An 18,504-nucleotide genomic window follows, 5' to 3' on the forward strand; every position below is an offset into this window, starting at 1 on the left:
CTCTATGAAAACATACATGAATAGCAAAATTTATGAACACAACAATTAAAAATTCAACAAAATAGATGATTGTCCAGTGAAAAATGGAGAATTTACAACAGTCTGTTTAAGTAGTAATCTGAGAACCACAGCTCTAAGGACACTGTTTCCTTCTGAAATAACTTTAATGTCTGAGGTTTTACTCCCATTCAGTCAATGCAGATACAGTCTTGAAAAGAACACAAAACATTCCATGACTCTCCCTGTGGGTGCCTTAAGCTATTTGCATATATTTATTTGCTGCCCTATAAAATATGAAGTAAATTATTCACTAGCAAATAATGTAAAACTGGCATTTCTTTTTCCAGTTCTCATAAATAAAAATCTTCATAATCTTTTTGCTTAAGAGGCCAACATACTATCAGTCATATGATTGCTCTTAATAGAGAACTTAACAATAAATTCTTAGCAAGAACAAAAAGTTAATGTAAAATCTAATCTCACTTGTGTCCCTCCCATACCCCGGGTCCGTGTCCATCCCTCCCTCCACCAATAATCCAGCCATATTTCACTATATGCTCCTCTGCCCTGAAGAACTTGGTGAACTTGTTTTTATAGCGGATTTAGAAGCAGAACGCTGTTCAGTTGTAAGCTACTTCCTGTACACTTGTTACAGGCTGAATAAATCCTAACTTCATTCATCTTGTCTGCTGATAAATCTCAGTATTCTTCTCTGCTGGTTCTAGAGGGTTTCAGGGAGCTAAAGAGCCATGAAAAGGTCATTGGGATGGAGTGAGGGAGGGCTTTTGGTGGGAGGCAATCTGCCAGATTCCCTGGTAAGTAAATATTACCAGCATGTGTTTGGGCTTGTGAAAGAACAGAATGTTAAATTTGAGTGTCACTTAGCATTGATTCAGAGATATATACAAATAGTTCACAGAGCTGTAATGGATACCATGCCAGTTTTAAAAATAACGATAAGCAGTGTGAGAAACACTTGTTTCTTAGCTGTTTTTAGAAAGAACAACGAAAAGCAGTATTCTAATGATGAATTCCAGCAGTCTTCCCAACTTGGTCAATTTTGTTCTGAAATGTGGCCAATATTTTGTGCTTTTGGTTTATCCAGTACTGTTGAATGATCCCAATTTTTAAGTAAATAGATACAGAATTGGTATTTAGTAGGGGGTACAAATGCTTCTATTTATTAGCAAAGTGCCCTTCTTTTACCTCTCTACTCCACAAAATTCTCTGAAAATTAAATCCTTGTCGTCTTATCTTCCATAGCTCAGATGCTTTTTCCAATAACTCATATTCTATTTTACTGCCATATTAATTAAAGTACTGTACCCACTACTGCTGTTTTTTATTTTACATGGAATAGAATATTTTTCTTCTCTTTGTAGATAGCTACCAACATATTGTTTTGCCTCCCCAGACAAAAATAAGCAGCTGAATATCTCCCTTCCCATGATGGTCTCATGTGCCAAGTGCAACTTGTTTCCCATGCTTTTATACGTTTATATTCTGTAATGGACATAGTTATGTTGTCCTACATCTTTAGCCCTCTAGATCAGTTAAGCAGTACAAGGTTTGGTGCTCAGTGAAACCAAAGTGTTTTCAGATTCTCACAACTTAAGAGAGGTTGCTATAAGAGTATACAGTTGTCTAACTATGCAAGATTAAACCTTTACAATTTTTTCCTAAGGGTGGCATTTTGTTCTACCAGTGATCATACCTTCTGGTAAAACATACATACCTCTGAAATGGTCTTGATTCTACTTTGAAATTTGTTGATCTTCAGATGACAAAAAAATAAACAGCTAGAAAAAGTGTTGAAAATTGCCATGAGCGACAAACAGAAAATGGGAAGAGGTGAAGAAATCAACCAGACAATAAAGGGATTTGATGTTGGTACATTTTTACCCAGGGTAACAGGAAGGATACTGAAAAACATTCTCAAATCCTTCTTCCTTCTGGCGTAAAATCTGCCAAACAGGGAAAGAAGTTACTTGCTGTAATGGCAACCTTTTCCTATAACTAGTGTTTTTGTGCAGGAATAGTGGATTGGTGGCTCCATCCTCCAAACTCTGTTCAGGCTTTCAATCAGCAGCTACACCACATGGTAGCAGGCAGGATCCGAGAAATCAGATGATTTCAAAACCTTGCCTTCCATGCTTGACCTGGGAAAATGAAAGTATGAGTGCATTTCAGAGAGTCTAGCTTCTACAAATTATAATTATCTTTGTCTCAGTTTTTTTTGTTCCCCCCCCCCCCCCCCCCCCTTATATATCTTTCTTTTCTCTAGTTCTTTTGGTTTCTTGGTTCTGCCCTGCTGTTCCCATTTCCTTTTTGTTTTCTTCAGTTTTCTTTTAGAGCAGCTTTCCTCTTGCTCTGTTATTTCCTTTGCTTAATCACATTTAACTTCTTTTTACCTTCTCATATGTAGAAACACCAGTCTGAAACCTCACTAAGCACAACTATGCACTCCTTATTTACATTTAATCTTCTGGTTTTATACATGCTTACATACAAACTACTTACTAGCTTCCATTTTTATGTTCTAAATCTCTGGATCAAAATAATGGCACTGATTAAGCCACTTTCTTTTCTTCAAAACCACAGGCATGAATTTTAATGCACATGGGTCTCTATAGAAATAGCTATAATCTTTGCTTTTTAAAAAACCTGCATATAATAAGCAATACCTAACAAGGTTAGTTATGATTATTGTCTTCCTCTTCTGCTACTTGTGTACTAGATTTCACTAGTGCTCTTATTTGGGAAAACTGGCTTTAATGTCCTACTGTACCAAAATTTTGTATTGATACAAAATTCAGCACTACAAATTTTTCTTTTGAAGTTAACTGTAAGTTGTGGATGAGACATGAATAGCGCTATCTCTAGCACTGCAGTATCTTACAGTTGTCAAGAAAGAGAAAACTTTACCTTCTCTTTTTTCCACTTCTTGTGTTCTCATTTGTGAGTTTCCTCCTCCCTTGGATGATGAACCATTTCATCCCACTAATCATCCAGGAATCTATCTTTTTTTTTCTGGATTAGTTTTCTCCTTAGTTAATTAGTTTGGTCAACTAAGGAAGAAGTCTAGTAAGTAGTGGGAATGTCATTAAGTGATAGAGAGAGAAATAGAAACAATAAGCTGTTAGATCCACACATGTTATCTATTGAAATTGCAGCCTTAATGTTAGGATTTCATATAGAGTTGTAATCTAAAATGCCTGAAGTGTCTTTAAATCGTTTGGGTTGGAGTGGGGAAAATGGACTTTATTGTACAGGCGTTTTTATTTTACCAGGGTCAAGTCCTCAGTCACCTGAATTTCATTCTTTGTAAAACCATCTGTAAATTAACTTGAAAACTCATACTTACAAGATATATGAAAATAAGTGTGAATCATTCAACAGTTGTTTCTGTTTTTTTTTTTTTTTTTTTTTTTTGTAGCGTTCCTCCTACCTCAAAAGGAAGAGAAGTATATAAGGCAGGTTCATGCCAACCTCTGGAGTAGACTGTATCACAGCTACATAAACTATAAACCACGTCTTGCCATTTGCTCTTACACTGCCAATTAGTAGGCTGATGACTACTATAAATCTGATGAGTGTCCAATAGTGACACTCATGAGAACTGGTTGCCATAACTGTCAGACCTAATCTATATTTAATTTTGCCTTGGAGTTTGGGAATGCAGTCCCTTCTGGCAATGCTGAGGTAAGGTCCAGGAATAATTTCATTATGTCTTAAGAGGTCTTACAATGCATATGCATTGTTACCAGTGTCTTGTCAGTGTTCCATCTGTTTGTGAGCTTGCCTCCTTTTCCTAGTTTCTCTCTTATTTTTTTTCTTTCCTGGCTTACCAAGTTCTTTGTGTGGATGCAACTGCAAATGAGCAGCAATGTTGCAGGGTACAGCAACTGCTATTACGTAGGAGCAACGTTTACAGCAGTTTGTCAGGGAGGCTAAGAATGCCGGGGTCATAGTATGTTAGGGAAGATGTGAAGCTCACAGTAGCGCATTTAATTTCCGTATAAATTCAAAGTGTATTCATGTGACATCTCTCTGAGCAAGAACACCAAAAAAGGAAGAGAAAAAAGGTATTTCCAACTACAGCTGGATGCAGTTAGCAGTACTTTTTCTAAAGAATGTGGGAATTAACAGAATGCCTTCTAAACTGAAAAGCAGAGAAACACAGCCTACAAGTATGACAGGATTTAGCTTCCTTTTATCCAGCCATGGTTGTAGGGTACGAGATTCTTCATTAATTAGTTTTCTTAACAGTACCCCCTATATTGTACAGTCAGTATAACACCTTTAATTTGAAGATAAATGATTCAGAAATAGTTATTTTTTAAATTTATTTTTAAATTTTGTAGAAAACGTTTAAGAGACAAATGAAAAATTGAACTAATAAAAGGATGCACATGAGAACCAGTGTACAATGAGAACTACGTAATCAGTGATGTCTTGAACTATTGAAAATGAGAGTTCCCACATACTCTTCTGCTCACACCAAATGCCTAATGCTTTTGTGACATCTCTCTACACTGAAAGGCCCCTTCTATGCACCGATCCAATTTCCAAATCTATCAGGAATTTATATATTTTTTGAATCACTTAATAAACTGAGTCTGCTCAGATGGGGGGGTCTACTAAGCTTCAGAGCTGATGCAAGGTAAGTGATAGAAGCATGTGTGTCTGGGGCTGTGAGTGTGTGGGTGCACGTGAAGGAAATGTGATCTCATTTTGGTAGGAGCAAGCTGTTTGATTGACCTAAACCATGGTTAGGTGAAATACCTTGCATCAAACACAAACACTACCCACTGTTTCCACATTTTGGAGCAGATAGCAAAAGATGACACTACATCCTGTGAAAAGGCTCAGCTTCAAAGGCTATGCCTTTGACATGCATAGAATGTCATGTTTCATTACCAAGCTACATTTTGGAAAGCACAGTATGTGGGTACAGCCCAACATCGGGACTTCATTTTTAGTTACCTTACTGTTTTATTCTGATTGTGTTACTTCACCAGTGCTACAATTTATTTAAGCACACAGTTCCCTCCTCATCTTCTTCCCCCAGGTTAATAGTCTTCGTACTGTTAATCTTGGGCCAAAAGAGTACTCTTGGAAGTTTACTGTAATATCATATGCTATTTCCTACATCTGTTAACCCTACTCGCATTGTTTGCTTCTCTGACACTCACTGTTTCCTTACCTTTTTTCTTTATACTAAAATATGCCATCAGGTACAATTGAGCATCTATTTGGAGCATGCACTCTTTTGTATATGCTGTGGCTGTCTGGTATAGCTTTATTCCTAATATCTGTAAAGACTTTATCACTGTGTAAAACAGTGGGCAAATTTTTCCTTTTTGCTATTATTTTTAGTATCAGTGAAGCCAATTAATTGCATGGTTGTCTGTGGAAGAACAATTTGGCTCAATGCCTTTGACTTTCAGCTGTTATAAGCCATTCTTTATTTCAGGCATAATGATTAAACCAAAAGAAATTGCAGAGAACACATTAGAAATTGAAAAATGGGGATTAGCTGGCACCACAACTCACAAAAGAATTAACAGACAACATTGTATGACCCAAAGCATTTCACCATCTGTACTTTGTGACACATGGAAGAGCACATTGAAGTGATAAAAGGGACACAAAGGAAGAAGAATAAAAGGCATGTTAGCTGTGGCTCAGCTGGAAAATAATATTGCTTGTAGCAATAGGCTCTGAGATCAAACGATGAATTTGCTTCTCACAAAAATCAAATAAAAGGTATGAGTACAGTAACAGTAAGTTAGCAGTGTGTGCTTTCAAAAACCTGCATGGCCAGCTGGTTTACTCATTTAAACTGAAGTTATAATTTAAGATTCTGGTCCTATAAGTAATTCTATGATGTCTTAGCATTTTGATCTGGTTAAAAAATGTAGAAGCTATGCCAGCTGTGCAAGCGCCAATAAAATGTGTTTGTGCCAACACCCCCCCCCCCCCCCCCAAAAAAAAAAAAAAATCCACATTCTTTGTTCTTGTTTGAATATTCATCTTCACCTTGATATTATCTTGGGATTGTCTTTCATGCATATAAAACTCAAAGCTCAGTAAAGTCACATGAGTACCACAGAGAAAATGGGCAGATACTGTGCTTAAAACCTCCTCTTCTCAGAATCTCTTCTCAGAGGGTAATTCCAGTAGTAATCCAACATTTTGCCAGGATTTTTATTCATATCCATGACAAAGGGACTGTCTTCTGTTTTTAATATATCTCACTGAGCAGCAAATAGGTATTTAGAGCTAAACTGGTACTTTGCCACATTTTGCAAGTTTGGGTGAAAAGGTAGAAATGCAAGAGAATTAAGCTGATGAAAGACTTTAGTTTGCGTGGAACTTCTCACCCTTTCTTATTGCTCCTTGGATGACCTCTGGATTGGAGCCAACACTGATGCCATTCAAGTTAAAAATCTTGAACTATTGTCTCTTAAAATGTCATCATTATGCTGGAGAGATGTTTGATGAAAGTCCCTTTATGTCTTAAAAAACCGAGGCATTAAAAAAATGAAGAACTTGCTCTGGAAATGTTATATATTGATATATGTCATGTCATCATCCAGCAGATTAATATAGATATTTCACCACTGCACAGTGGGGGAAAACCAACAAAAAACCCCCAAGCTCCACCTCCTGTCCCAATTCACTGTTATTACAGAAACCTGTCCTATTGCAGGACTAATTTGGCACATGAGGGTCATAATCTCATATCAGAATTGGGAGTTCACATGGGATGGAAGAGTAATGTGATTGAAAATAAGATATGGAATGCATATACAGAAATAGAATAATAAAAAGTAATCAACATGAGAAGCTGTATTTTTAAAATGCTATGAAAACAAAAAGACCAGAAAAAATATTTTCAGGAGTCTTCATATACTTTTTTGCAAGAAGCATTCACATTGTACATTCCTACCGGATGTGCTCCCCTTCATAACTTGTAAATCATATGTATCAGCCTGCAACTAGTATTTATTCCATGACTGTCTTTATTCTTTTCCATTTAACAAAGTCACTTTGTGAATTTTTAATAAAGTCAAAATGTATCAAGATGAGAATAATACTCTACACATCAGAAACTTTACTGGTTTAATCCTTGTTTGATTCCAGTACAGCAAATGCTATTATTCATTTTTTTACAGATAGAAAAAACAACATAAAAAAATTCATTTAAGTGTCAGGTAAAGTCAGTAAGAGTATTTTTGGACTTCCTCAGGTACTCTGTTGTTGTAGGTATTATAGCATAACTATTAATGGGATGGATAGCCAAGTTTAAGGACAACCAAGGCAACGTGAAATCATGTGTGAAGACAAAAACATACTAATCTTCAAAAGTTGCTTGGTTGATACATTCCAAGATCTCCCAGGGTTCTGAATTCATGCTGTTTGTCAGAGCTGGGACAGCATTAGTGTTTTGAATGTTATCAAAATAAAATTTTAAAAAAATCCTTGTTCAGAATTGTGTAGACTTCTAAATTGAAAATAAAACAATCAAATTATGGAGTATCAAATGAAAATCAAGCCAAAATTTATTTCAGTATTTAGTTACATTACAATAACTCTTAAAATGATCAATCTTTAAAACTTCAAATATAAGAAGAATTATCCATTTCACGTTCATTCTGACCACTTACAAGTCACAACTTATTTACTAAAGGATTCTGCATATGTAAGCTGAAGTTAGCTAAAAGTTTTACTATTGAAGCGGAATTATTTGATGTTTAAAACAAGATTTAAAAAGGCAAAAATGAGATTTCCATCTTTGCATTCCTTTCTTCTACAAATGCTAACCTTTTCTCTATAAGACAGTACAATTTAGAATTTAAGTGAACAATTAGAAATGTGGCAACTCCTGGTTAGTACAAATTGCAATTAATATACAGATTCTCAAGAATTTTAAACCCCAAAGAAATTATAGAGAATATTATTCTGAGGCAATGCTTTGGGCTGTATACACGTGGCCATTTTTTTTCCTTCATACTTCTTCTGTGCAGTGAACTGAAAGTTATTTCAGCTACCTCCTCTATTATCACATAAAGGGGTTTTAAAGACAAAAGATGCTAGAATCAACAATGTAAGTGATTAGAGCAGTGGTGGATTGGGGTTTATTTTTGTTTTGTTTTGTTTTGTTTTGTTTTGTTTTGTTTTGTTTTGTTTTTAAAGAAGCTTTCTTGATTTCCATTTACGATCAAGGGAGCACTAGCCTTCCTTTTAAGATGACTTTTCTTGCGAGTCAACTTGTGGCAGAGTCTAGGTCCATCACATTTAGGGGCTTTCTCAACTCAAAAAAGCTAAATTTGATTACTTTTCTGCATCAGGCCAATAGATCACCTTCTGATTGTAGAAATTGCCAAACTGTTAAGTTTCTGCACTACGTTTGAAGAAAATACAGTAGTTCATCCAAACCAATCACACAGGCTAAAAAAGACTTACCTCTTTCATGGTATTCTGAAGTCAGTACTTGCCCAGTTAGCATCTAGTGTTTCATCTCGGCTGCTCTGTTACACTTCTTGGGCAGAGAAACACTCCTCAAGACAAGTGTGAAAAAACTCTCATTCACCTGCTTGGTTAAAAAGGATAGAATGCATTTCTGGATGAAGGCTTTATAAAGGAACTTACTTATTTTTTCTCAGTTCAGCCCCCAAATCAGACAACTGAAAAAAAGGACAGTGATGGTTAAATGCCACTTGTTTGCAGGCTCATGTTTGTCAGAGTCTGGGTGGATCCAGTGGACAGTTTACCAAAGTTAAATTTGTGGTTTAAAGGCAAGCAGTTAGATTACTTGCAGAGCCTAGCCTTACTGTCTTTCTGTTGTTGTAGTCTAAGCAAATCAGTCATTCTTTGTGTGGAAGAAAAGACATGTTAACTGTTTGTGGACAGAAAAACAGATGATAATGACTGCCACCTATTACATTCTGAAATAAAACAGTTTCTGCATGCAGCAAAAAAATATGTTGGCAATCCAAAGACTAAAATAAGCAAACAGGGCAGAACTTTCTCGTCTAAGGGCTGTTTAATGCACTAAAATAGGGTTCTTTTCTTCTGGCTATCCTGAATTCAGTGCTCCAGCCATCTCTGTCACTTTCTCATATATAACTTTTTAACTAAGAGGGATGTGGCTTGACTCTATGTTTAATTTATAAATTGAAAAATTTTCCTATGTTTCAGTGGATATTGGCATCAACTAATCAAATTGTAGGAGGTATAAAGTACTTGTGTAAAGTATTTAATTAAAAGATGTATTTGCATTCTTTTTAGGGTAAGCTTACATACGTAATTATTTTATTTATTTACAGTGGAGGGAAAGAAAAAAATTCTGCATTCTTTGTACCTGTTTCTATATTCATCTTCACCTTGTTATTATCCTGGGATTGTCTTTTATGCATACAAAACTCTCAAAGTTCAGTGAAGTTACATGTGTGCTGCAGAGAAAATGGGAAGATGTGAAAAATTTTGACCTAGAACACTATTAAAAATAGGTCAGACAACTAACCGTACTGAAAGGAACACAACTTCACTGTCACAGAGGGGAGACATGGTGACCTGGTTATGTATTGTTAATTTTTCATCCCTTTTGCACTACAGTACAATGAAGATTCTTGACCATCTGTCCACCACTAGTGGAAATTAGCATTACATTTTTCATAAAACTAACAGCAAGAAAATGACCCAAAAAAATTTAGTGTTACCAAATAATGCAATGTTATTTATGTTTGCTCTAAGATACTAACGAACCTTTGACTGCTCTGCAACTGAACTTAACTGGCTGGGAGAACAGAACATGGGCCTCTCAGACTTGACGCTTGAGTTGACTTGCCATACACTGTTCCAGCGCTATTGTCCTGCAAAGCCCACAGGCATCCTTTAACTAATATGGCAGAGCCTCTCTATTTTATACTGATAACTTCTGAGGAAGAAAGCTGTTGGCTGAAAGGAACACTGGATAGGTAAGCTTTTTAATTAAAGTGATCAATATTAAATACAATTGGGTTTCCTCTATGTTTAATATAGAATATAAAGAATAAATATAAGAAATACTTAATGTGAATTCTCAACTCAGAAGTTGTATTTATGATTATCTAGTCTGGCCTTTGTAACAGATGCATAGATATCCTGGGAATTTCTACATCAAGCCAGTATGTTCTGAGTTGGAGTACTCAAAATACTTTTGATCTGGATATGACACTAATGGGAGAAGGCTACCTACTGACTATATCCCTCAGTAAAGTAACTCTATTTGTACTGCTACTGTTTTTACTGTACATCATTGTCAGTTTAAATGTCTAACGTCATCTGCATGACACTGAGATGTTTAACAGCTGCAGAGTTCCCTGAGTGAATGAATTTACAGAACACTAAGAGATGTAAGTTTATATATAGCTATTAAAATTTTTAAGATGAAGATATGATGACAAAGATGTAAAACTGACAAAATATACATAGCTGGAAAAAAAGTTATGTTTCCTCTGTAGTCTACACAACATATCTTATGTAATACTGCTAAATTGCACACTATTGATTAAACATACAGGCTATGGGAAGTTTCAGACAGGATTAGATCTGAACAGCCAGCACTCACGTCCTGATTTAGAACTCAGTGCAGTGTAACACACAGTGCAGCAACCTGCGTAGTCTAGACAATAGTATCAGCATCATGGCAAAATCTGTCTCATTGTCAAAAACTTTTCTGCCTTGGGCTAGCAGTGCTTTGCTTTTGCTGTTTGCTGCCATCTCATGTGTTTTAAGCAGTATTGCAGTGAGATTCTGCAAGAGAACTTTTTCTGCCTCAGAGATGACCTTACTTTAAATAGCTATGCTACTGTCATGTTAAGCAAACATCTTGCTTAAATTCTGAAAAGATTTCTTAGTATTATTGCTATGCAATATGGGAGTAATCTACATTCAAAACCAAAAATGGTATATTCTGCACCAGTTTGGGTGAAATACCATGCTGTGCCCAGTTTTCAGTTTCCCACTGCATGAAAGACATTGACGTACTTAAACAAGTCCAGTAGAAGGATTGTCAGGGCCTGGATGATACAATGTGTGAGGAGCAACTGAGGGAGCTGGGTTTGTTCAGCCGTAAGAGCACACGGCTTCAGGGTGATCACATTGCTGTCCACTGTTACCTAGTGGGAAGGCATAGAAAACACGGAGCCTCCTTGGAAACACAGAGTGATAGGACAAGACAAACATATAAACTGCAGTAAAGGAAATTCAGATTATGTTAAATAAAAAAAAAAATCACTAGGAGTGGTACAACACTGAAATGGGGACCCATGACACCTTGTTATGGAAGACAAATTCATAACCTTAAACAGACATCACATAGGAGTGGCTTCTGACCTCTGCCCAGGGTGTTGAAAGAGAGGATATTTACACTATTATACAGAAGAAAGACAATTTTTTGGTCAGAAGCTTGTGCTGCCTATATATTGCATCAGCAACTTAAATGGGTTACAACCTTTTTCCTCAGTGGTGGTGGACACATGACCAGCGGTTTTGTTACTAGCCAACACTAACACAAAGGCATAGCCCAAAGCATGAAAGGCAGGAAGAAAACTTACCAAAACCTCAGCAAGAAAAAAATTCTTCACTCCAGCTAGAACATGTCAGCAAATACATAAAAATGTTATGTTATTGCGTAACTATTCTGAAGAAGGCCACTGTCCTTACCTCCATCTAGCAAGACAGAGGCGTTAAGCTACTGGCCTTGAAAAATTATGTCAAAGCAGTTTCCCATAACCATGGCATGATGAGGGTTAACATTCTCAGACTACACACCTGGAGCCTCAGCCCACCTGGTGTGAGTGCTGAGCCAGTGGCACAGAGAGGTGTGTGCTTTGGCAATACTGTAACACACTCCCAGCAGGTAATGACCTTGCAGAGACTTGTCACCAGGAGGAAGACCAGATGAGGAGAGGTGCTGACTCAATGCTTTCAAAAGTCACTGTGTGCTTTCTTTTCAACCAGTACGCAGCAGGACTCTCATAGATCATATTCAAAACCAATCCTAAGTCATCAATCTTTTGTGCTTTATAATTGACCCCATGAGCAGAGAATGAACCGAATGAGAAGCTGCATTCAACTGCACTGTTTTTCCACCTGCAAGCATTAAATAAACATTTCCTATATCACCCCAAAGGCTTATGGAAGAACGCAAGCAGCTTCCTCTGTCTCTTCTACTTGTTATTAGTGAAACAAAATTCCTTTCCTTAGGCAGATGGTGATGACTCATTTAAAACATTGCTGGACACAGTGATGTTGTACTTTAGATAAAGTGCCATGTGTTTGCAGGTGGCTGAAGATACAGTATACACAGCACTACTATCATTTAATGTACAGCACTGTGCCCAAATAACAAAAAAAATTAAAGCCTCTGAGCACAGCAAAATTACAGCATTAGATATGTTCCTTTTTTTGAAAAAAAAGTATATTTATAATCCTGTATTTTCAGGTTCCATTAGTACTGAAGGAGGTCTCTGGCACTTAAATTCAAGTGCAAAGTAAGGCTTATTTCAACATAATGGGTGTGCTTGAAGAAGTGCATCTAAAAAGAACTTGTCCTTCAGCTATCTTTTCACTCTAGAAAGTAAATGCATGACATACAGCACTGTGAGGTGTTGTCACTAAAAGCAACATTAAAGTTTTGGAAACAAAATCACTTTCATGTAAGTGTACTGACAGGTACGGCACCTGACAGTGTGAAAGAGGTTAGGACAACCAAGCCGACCTCGCGGCTTGCTCTGACAGATACACCGTTCCTACGGACCTGAAGGGTCTTGCCTGTCGAGTATTGCTGAGGTTAACCTACCGACTTTGACGGTAAACTCAGGGGTCGTGTTTCCCCTCAGGCTTTACCCGGCAGGTGCGGCGGCCGGCGCCGCGGAGAGGGCACCTGCCAATCCGCCGCATCTCCCAAAGGGCAGCACCTCCTCGGGCTCCCACCGGAGCGACAGCCACCCCCAGGCCCAGGCCCAGGCCCAGGCCCCGGCCCAGGCCCAGGCCCGGGCCCGCGCCCCGCCCCTGGCAACAGTTACCGACGCCAAACGCCGCTACTATGCCCGCCGCCCCGCCCCGCCCCGCCCCGCCCCGCCCCGCGCCAGGTGGCCGCTCTCAGGGCTAGGGGGTTTCCACGTGACCGCCGCGTGGCTCCCCACCCCGCGGCGGCGCGGAGACACAGCCCCCCGCGCCCGCAAACACGCGGCCCACCCGGAAGCGCCGGTGGCGGTACCGCCCTCTCTTTGCACGTGACGAGGGCGCCGCTCCTCCGTCACGCGCTCTTCCCCCCGCCCACCTCCTCCTCCCTCCCCTCCTCCCTCGGCGTCCGGCCCGCGCCGCCACTATTCCCCCGTGCTTGCGAGCGCTGCGCGCATGCGCAGCTGTCAGCTGTCACCCGCTTGCGGGCAGCAGCCCCGAAGGGACCGGGGAGGCGGTGGCGGGAGTAGCGGACCGGACCGGACCGGACCGGACCGACCTGACCTGCACAGCCGTCCTTCGCCTTCCTCTGGCTGCGGCTGCCCGCTCTACCCTGTACCAGGAAGGTGAGCGGAGAGCGCCGGCGGTGGGTCCGCGGGGTGGAGGTGTGGGGCGACCTGCCGGGTGCGCGGTGTGCATGGGGCGGGGGCGGGCAGGGGAAGGCTGGGACCGCTATAACGGCAGTGAGGCGGTGCTCCGAGGCATCAGGGTTTTGGGGTGCGGGTTTGGGGGGGGGGGCAGGCTGTAGGGGTGGGGTGCGAGGGGCGAAGCGGGTGCCGTGCTGGCCGGCAGCCGGCCGGTGGGGTGGGTGAGGGGTTGGGGCTCCCCGCGTCCCGGAGGAAGACGGCCTGGGGGGGTGCTCCGCGTTGCGGGTCGGCGGGTGGCGGCTGGGTCCGAGCTGAGCAAGCGAAATCGGCAGGTGCCGGAAAAACACCTCTCGCGTTCCCGTTTGAGGCCAGCGATTCTGGGTCAGGGCAGTCCGTGGAAGTTCTCCGAGGGATCGGGCGGTTTCCCCGGGTGTTCCGAGTGGGTGGACGCGGTACAATACGGCGTTACCTGTCTCCGTGTCCATCTGGGCTTTGAGGAAATTCTACGGACTTTCCAAACAGGTCTCCTCCTTACAAAGTGCTGCCGCGTTGCTACAGCTCGTTAGCTTCTGCAGGTCATTAAGGCGTTCCTGGAAGTTAACAGTTGTAGAGTGTTAGAAAAAGACTTTAGACCTATCTTCTGTCTAAAAGACCCAGTTAAGCACCAGTTCCACATCTGTCTGTGGTTACAGTGTTTTCAGAGCCAGTTTTGGGAGTGGGGCTTTATGCCATTTTAATAGTCTTCTGTTAATGAACCTTCTCTCTTCTGCAGTTGATTTTGACTGGCAATTGAAAATGAGAAGTGTATACAAAATATACAGTAGGTGATTTCCTACCTGACTTTAGTAAAAAATATTGATTTGAGTAGATTTAGGATTTTCTCAGTTTAAACAGCTCTTGATTGGTCTACTTCTTAGTTCTGCAGTTAATTCACTTTAAAACTTTCAGGTTTTTTTTCTATCGGTGTCTTTTGCTGGGATATGTTTTCTCAGCACAATGCTGAGCAGAATGTGAATAGGGTACATGGTGCTGTCAGTTTTGGACAAGTTTGATGTTCTGAAGATGATTTTGTCTAAGGATTCCATTGCTGAAGACTGAGATGGTATTCAGGAAAAATACAACTATAAACTAGCCATAGTTACTGTTTTTTCTGGGTATCTGTTGTTATCAGCTGTGGGGACTGTAGGCCTGACCATCTACTGCTGAAGGCCATTCTGCTTCCAGCTAGGACTGATGAAAGAGTAAAGATTAAAACAAAAAGAAACATTTCACAGGACAAGGCCTTGGGAAGGGATAATAACCTCAAATATAGTAGAGCCTTGCAAAAGAAACAAAACAGACGAAGGCTTGAATTGAGGACCAAAGCAACCTTCTTTGGCTCTCTGCTCAGAGGAACTGTAAAGACTTAGCAAGTTGTGTCCTTTAGATGAATTTAGCTCGTTATAATGTGAAAGCCACACCTCTTGATGAGAAAAAGTCCCCTACTTAGGTAAGACCCCCACCCTTTCAGTTTGCACAGAATAGTAAAAAGACTGTATCTTTAAATCGAGATGAGGCATGTTGTTAAACTGAGGAACAAAGTGATAAAAAATTAATAGTCACTACATTAAAGCTGCGTATTCGTGTAGTTTGAAGCATATAAGAATCTCGCTTGCCTGTGTGCAGTGTGCTAGCTTTGTGGAATTACCACCTAGCATCCAGCTCTGCACAGATATGGATTAAACAAGTATCTTGACACTATGTTTTTTTCAGCTCATTGCACGCTGGCGGAAAGAACCCAGAGTTTGGGACAACAGGACTATGGATTTCCCACCTGTGTTTTCATTAAAAAGAAAGTAAAAGCTCTTGAAACGTAGGTTGCAAATAAAAATGAGAAAAATACTTTTTTATTTATTTTTTCCCCCATTCCCATTTTTCCTCAATCAATTATTTCAAGATGTTTTTGCATGCTGTGAACCTGGCATGGGAGATGAATGTCTACAGAATGAATACAGGTCATTTTTTCTGTTCAATATTTATGGGTTCAAAATAGGAAATTTTTATATTTTTGGAAATAATTGCTGTAAGGGTAGTACCAGGCATAGAAATGCAAACTTGAAGCTATAAAACTACTTAAAGCTTTTTAGTCAAATTGAGATAGTTTTAGGAGTTTCAGAATATGGCTACCTATCCAGATTCCTGGTTTCTTAAGTTTCTGTAATCCATTAAATACTTTAACACTAACATTTTTAAACTTAATTGATTCTTCCTGATGACTGCTGGATGTCTGATGAATACATGCCTGACCATGTGGTTTGGCTTATAAATGCCTCACATCACAAATACAAAACATTATGGCCCATACATTTATTTTAACAGCTTTATTTTAACACTTATGATATGTATTATAAATATCAGACTGGAAATTCCTGATAAATAGCATCTTTTTCTAAGCCAGGTGCATAAACTAGACAGACCTAATTTGCATGCACACTTACCGTTGTTAAAGAAAAAATTCAAATATAAGGATGCAAAACCGAATTACATTGATAATTAACTATTTGCATTCTTAGTAATAGTTGGACATACAAACTATGCTTTTGTGTTTCTAATTACATGAAAGTCATTCCTTTAGCTAGTAATGGACTGTGCACTATTGCAGTAACTTACATTTTGGGATTTGCTTTTCCAAACAATATAGGGAATTGGATGGTACCTGCTTACAGTTTATGCTAAAAGTTTTTAAAAAATTATGTTGGAAAATGCAGAAGTGAACCTACCTACATCTGTTGTAAAAATAGTTTATGGAATGAGCTCATGGAGTTTTGATTTTATGTTGTAAATAAGATTGCTCTCTGGGCTCTGATAGGTTAAGACCTGCTTTTCTACTGCTTGTTTCATTTCCAGCTCTTGCAGAGCTGATTTTACAATCTACTTATGTTTTTTGCCAAACAGACTCTGCAAATAGGAGGTTGAGGAGAACTACAATTTTTTTTCCACTAAGTTTTGTCAGTAGTGTCTTTATTGAATAATTCCTAAAAAGTGATGCCTAGTACTTCATAATGTGAATGCTCTCATTCTGTGTTTCTTTCAGATCAGTCTCAACAAAATGCTTTGGCTTTTTGTGCATGCCTTTCTCTGGACAAATTTATTTTCTTGTTGTTAGTTATTTGAAAAATATTTCTCAGGATGAATTAATTCTTCCTCAAATGTTTGCTGTCCAGTAGTTAGTGAAAATTTGGAAGAAAAAAAGAGAGAAAAATGTGTGTTTTAACTAATTTATCTGTGAGAAATGACGACCTTCAAAAATTTCTTCTTTTTTCTTCCTGTCTTCCCTCTTTTTCTCATTTACTGGAGCTTGCTTTATGTAATTTGTTTGATTTGGGTTGTTGAGTAAAGACTGTGGACATTGATGTTTTATATATTAAACACACAGAAATAATAAAATAATGAGAGCTTCCAAAATATGGATGCGCTTATTTTATGATGCAGGTATGACACAAATGGCCTGTAGTTATTTAGTGCTTTTCCATGTTAGCTAATTATTTTATGTATAGCAGAGTAGAGATAGCAGGCTGTGTTTTTTTTTTTTTGTTTTCTCCTTTCTTGTTCAGCAGTGCTTTCAGTACAGGGACCGAAGTGGGCATCATTTGGCAGTCAAGCGATGCCTCCCACAAAGCATCTTTGGAAGAGCAAGTGTCTCAAGTCTTGTGCAGTTTAAAGCCAGAAAGTATTGGTTCCCTGATGGTGAAGGGTGGAACTCAAATTACTGGTTAGTTCATTTTACACTAGAAACAAAAAGGAGATAGCCTTCAGTTGAGATCTTGACAGCTTAGTATTAAGGTGGAGAAAGAATACTGTAATACTGCAAGTAGGTGTCAGGAAGACTGCTGGTTTTTGTGCATTTTAACCAACTGCAAATCAACATGTGCTGTTTTTCTGGTGTGTTTCATTCTGTGTTAACAGAGTGTCTTTTAGTTGTGTGAATCAGTGCCTTGCTTGTAATTTGATTAAACACAATTGCTAGTTTGGACTTCTATATTGGGTATCAAATAAACGGAATTTGGAAGATGTTTTCCAATTCTGGGGATAATATATTCTGTGTTCTTTTGAGGGCATGGAGGATTCTGCATGAAATAATGTTGTTTAACAGATAACTCTTCCACCAATAGATGGTATTTAGTATCCTGACACCTTTAACAATATGGTAAGGTGTAGTCATTACAAAAAGCAGTCAACAGTTTTGACAGGTGGGGCTGGAGACTGTAGCTGACTGGTACTGATTTGGATAGTTGAGATTTGGTGGGGTATAGGGGTCCTTTCCTTTTCTTAAGTTACAGAAGAAGCGATCCTGTAGATTCTACACTTACCAAACAGTTATGCAGAATAGTGTATCGTCAAACATGTAATGCAATGCACTTCTGTTCTGTAAATGCAGGTCATTAACTTGTCCCATATCTGGCCTTAATTACTAATTTCAAAACATGCAGAAAGTTATTATTTTTTTTCTTCCTCTCTTTTCTGTTTTTTTTTTTTTTTTTTTTTTTTTGTGTGTGTGTGTGTGTGTGTGTGTTTTTGTTTGGTTGTTTTTTTTTTTTTTTTTTCACTTTGGTCACCCCTGAGAAGTTTGTCATAGTCTTTTATCACCTTTTTGTTCTGGTTGTTAATGTACATACCAAAATATCAAGTATGTTATGTTTGTACAAGCTACACAATTTAAGTATTACAGGATAAAAAGCACATCCCCTTGTCATCATAACTGGTGAAATGCATTTGCATCTTGGATTATGTAAATACTGGTAGCATTAATGAGATTTCATCTTACTGTGAGTATATGAGCTTTTCTAGTGTTGTACTTTGACATTTTGAATTAGGTTTATTAGATTTCTCTAATATGGTCACATAGTGACGTAGATGTGGA

At 38.8% G+C, this 18,504-nt stretch overlaps 1 protein-coding gene and 1 long non-coding RNA gene across 9 annotated transcripts in view; one reads left to right on the forward strand and one right to left on the reverse strand.

Moving 5' to 3' along the window:
- Window positions 1–145: 145 nt before the first annotated feature.
- LOC116964343 lies at window positions 146–10,757 on the reverse strand. 2 transcript variants are annotated; one of them, XR_004408721.1, is made up of 3 exons: window positions 8,473–10,757; window positions 2,926–3,068; window positions 146–2,159 (listed from the first exon to the last, which is right to left on the reverse strand). It is a non-coding gene; the product is annotated as an uncharacterized LOC116964343 (long non-coding RNA). The 2 variants fall into 2 exon arrangements; XR_004408720.1 differs by having other exon boundaries at window positions 2,926–3,081.
- A 2,615-nt stretch (window positions 10,758–13,372) lies between these two features.
- The window catches only part of KDM4C (lysine demethylase 4C), a 260,274-nt gene continuing 255,142 nt past the window's right edge, over window positions 13,373–18,504 (forward strand). For all 7 annotated transcript variants that reach the window (XR_004408717.2, XR_004408718.2, XM_033003740.2 and 4 more), the window contains exon 1: window positions 13,373–13,583. The gene's annotated coding sequence lies outside the window, so the exon portion shown is untranslated. The remainder of the gene's footprint in view (window positions 13,584–18,504) is intronic.

This window comes from Tyto alba, unplaced genomic scaffold (assembly GCF_018691265.1).
Source record: "Tyto alba isolate M040663 unplaced genomic scaffold, T.alba_DEE_v4.0 Super-Scaffold_42, whole genome shotgun sequence".
Classification (NCBI taxonomy): Eukaryota; Metazoa; Chordata; class Aves; order Strigiformes; family Tytonidae; genus Tyto; species Tyto alba.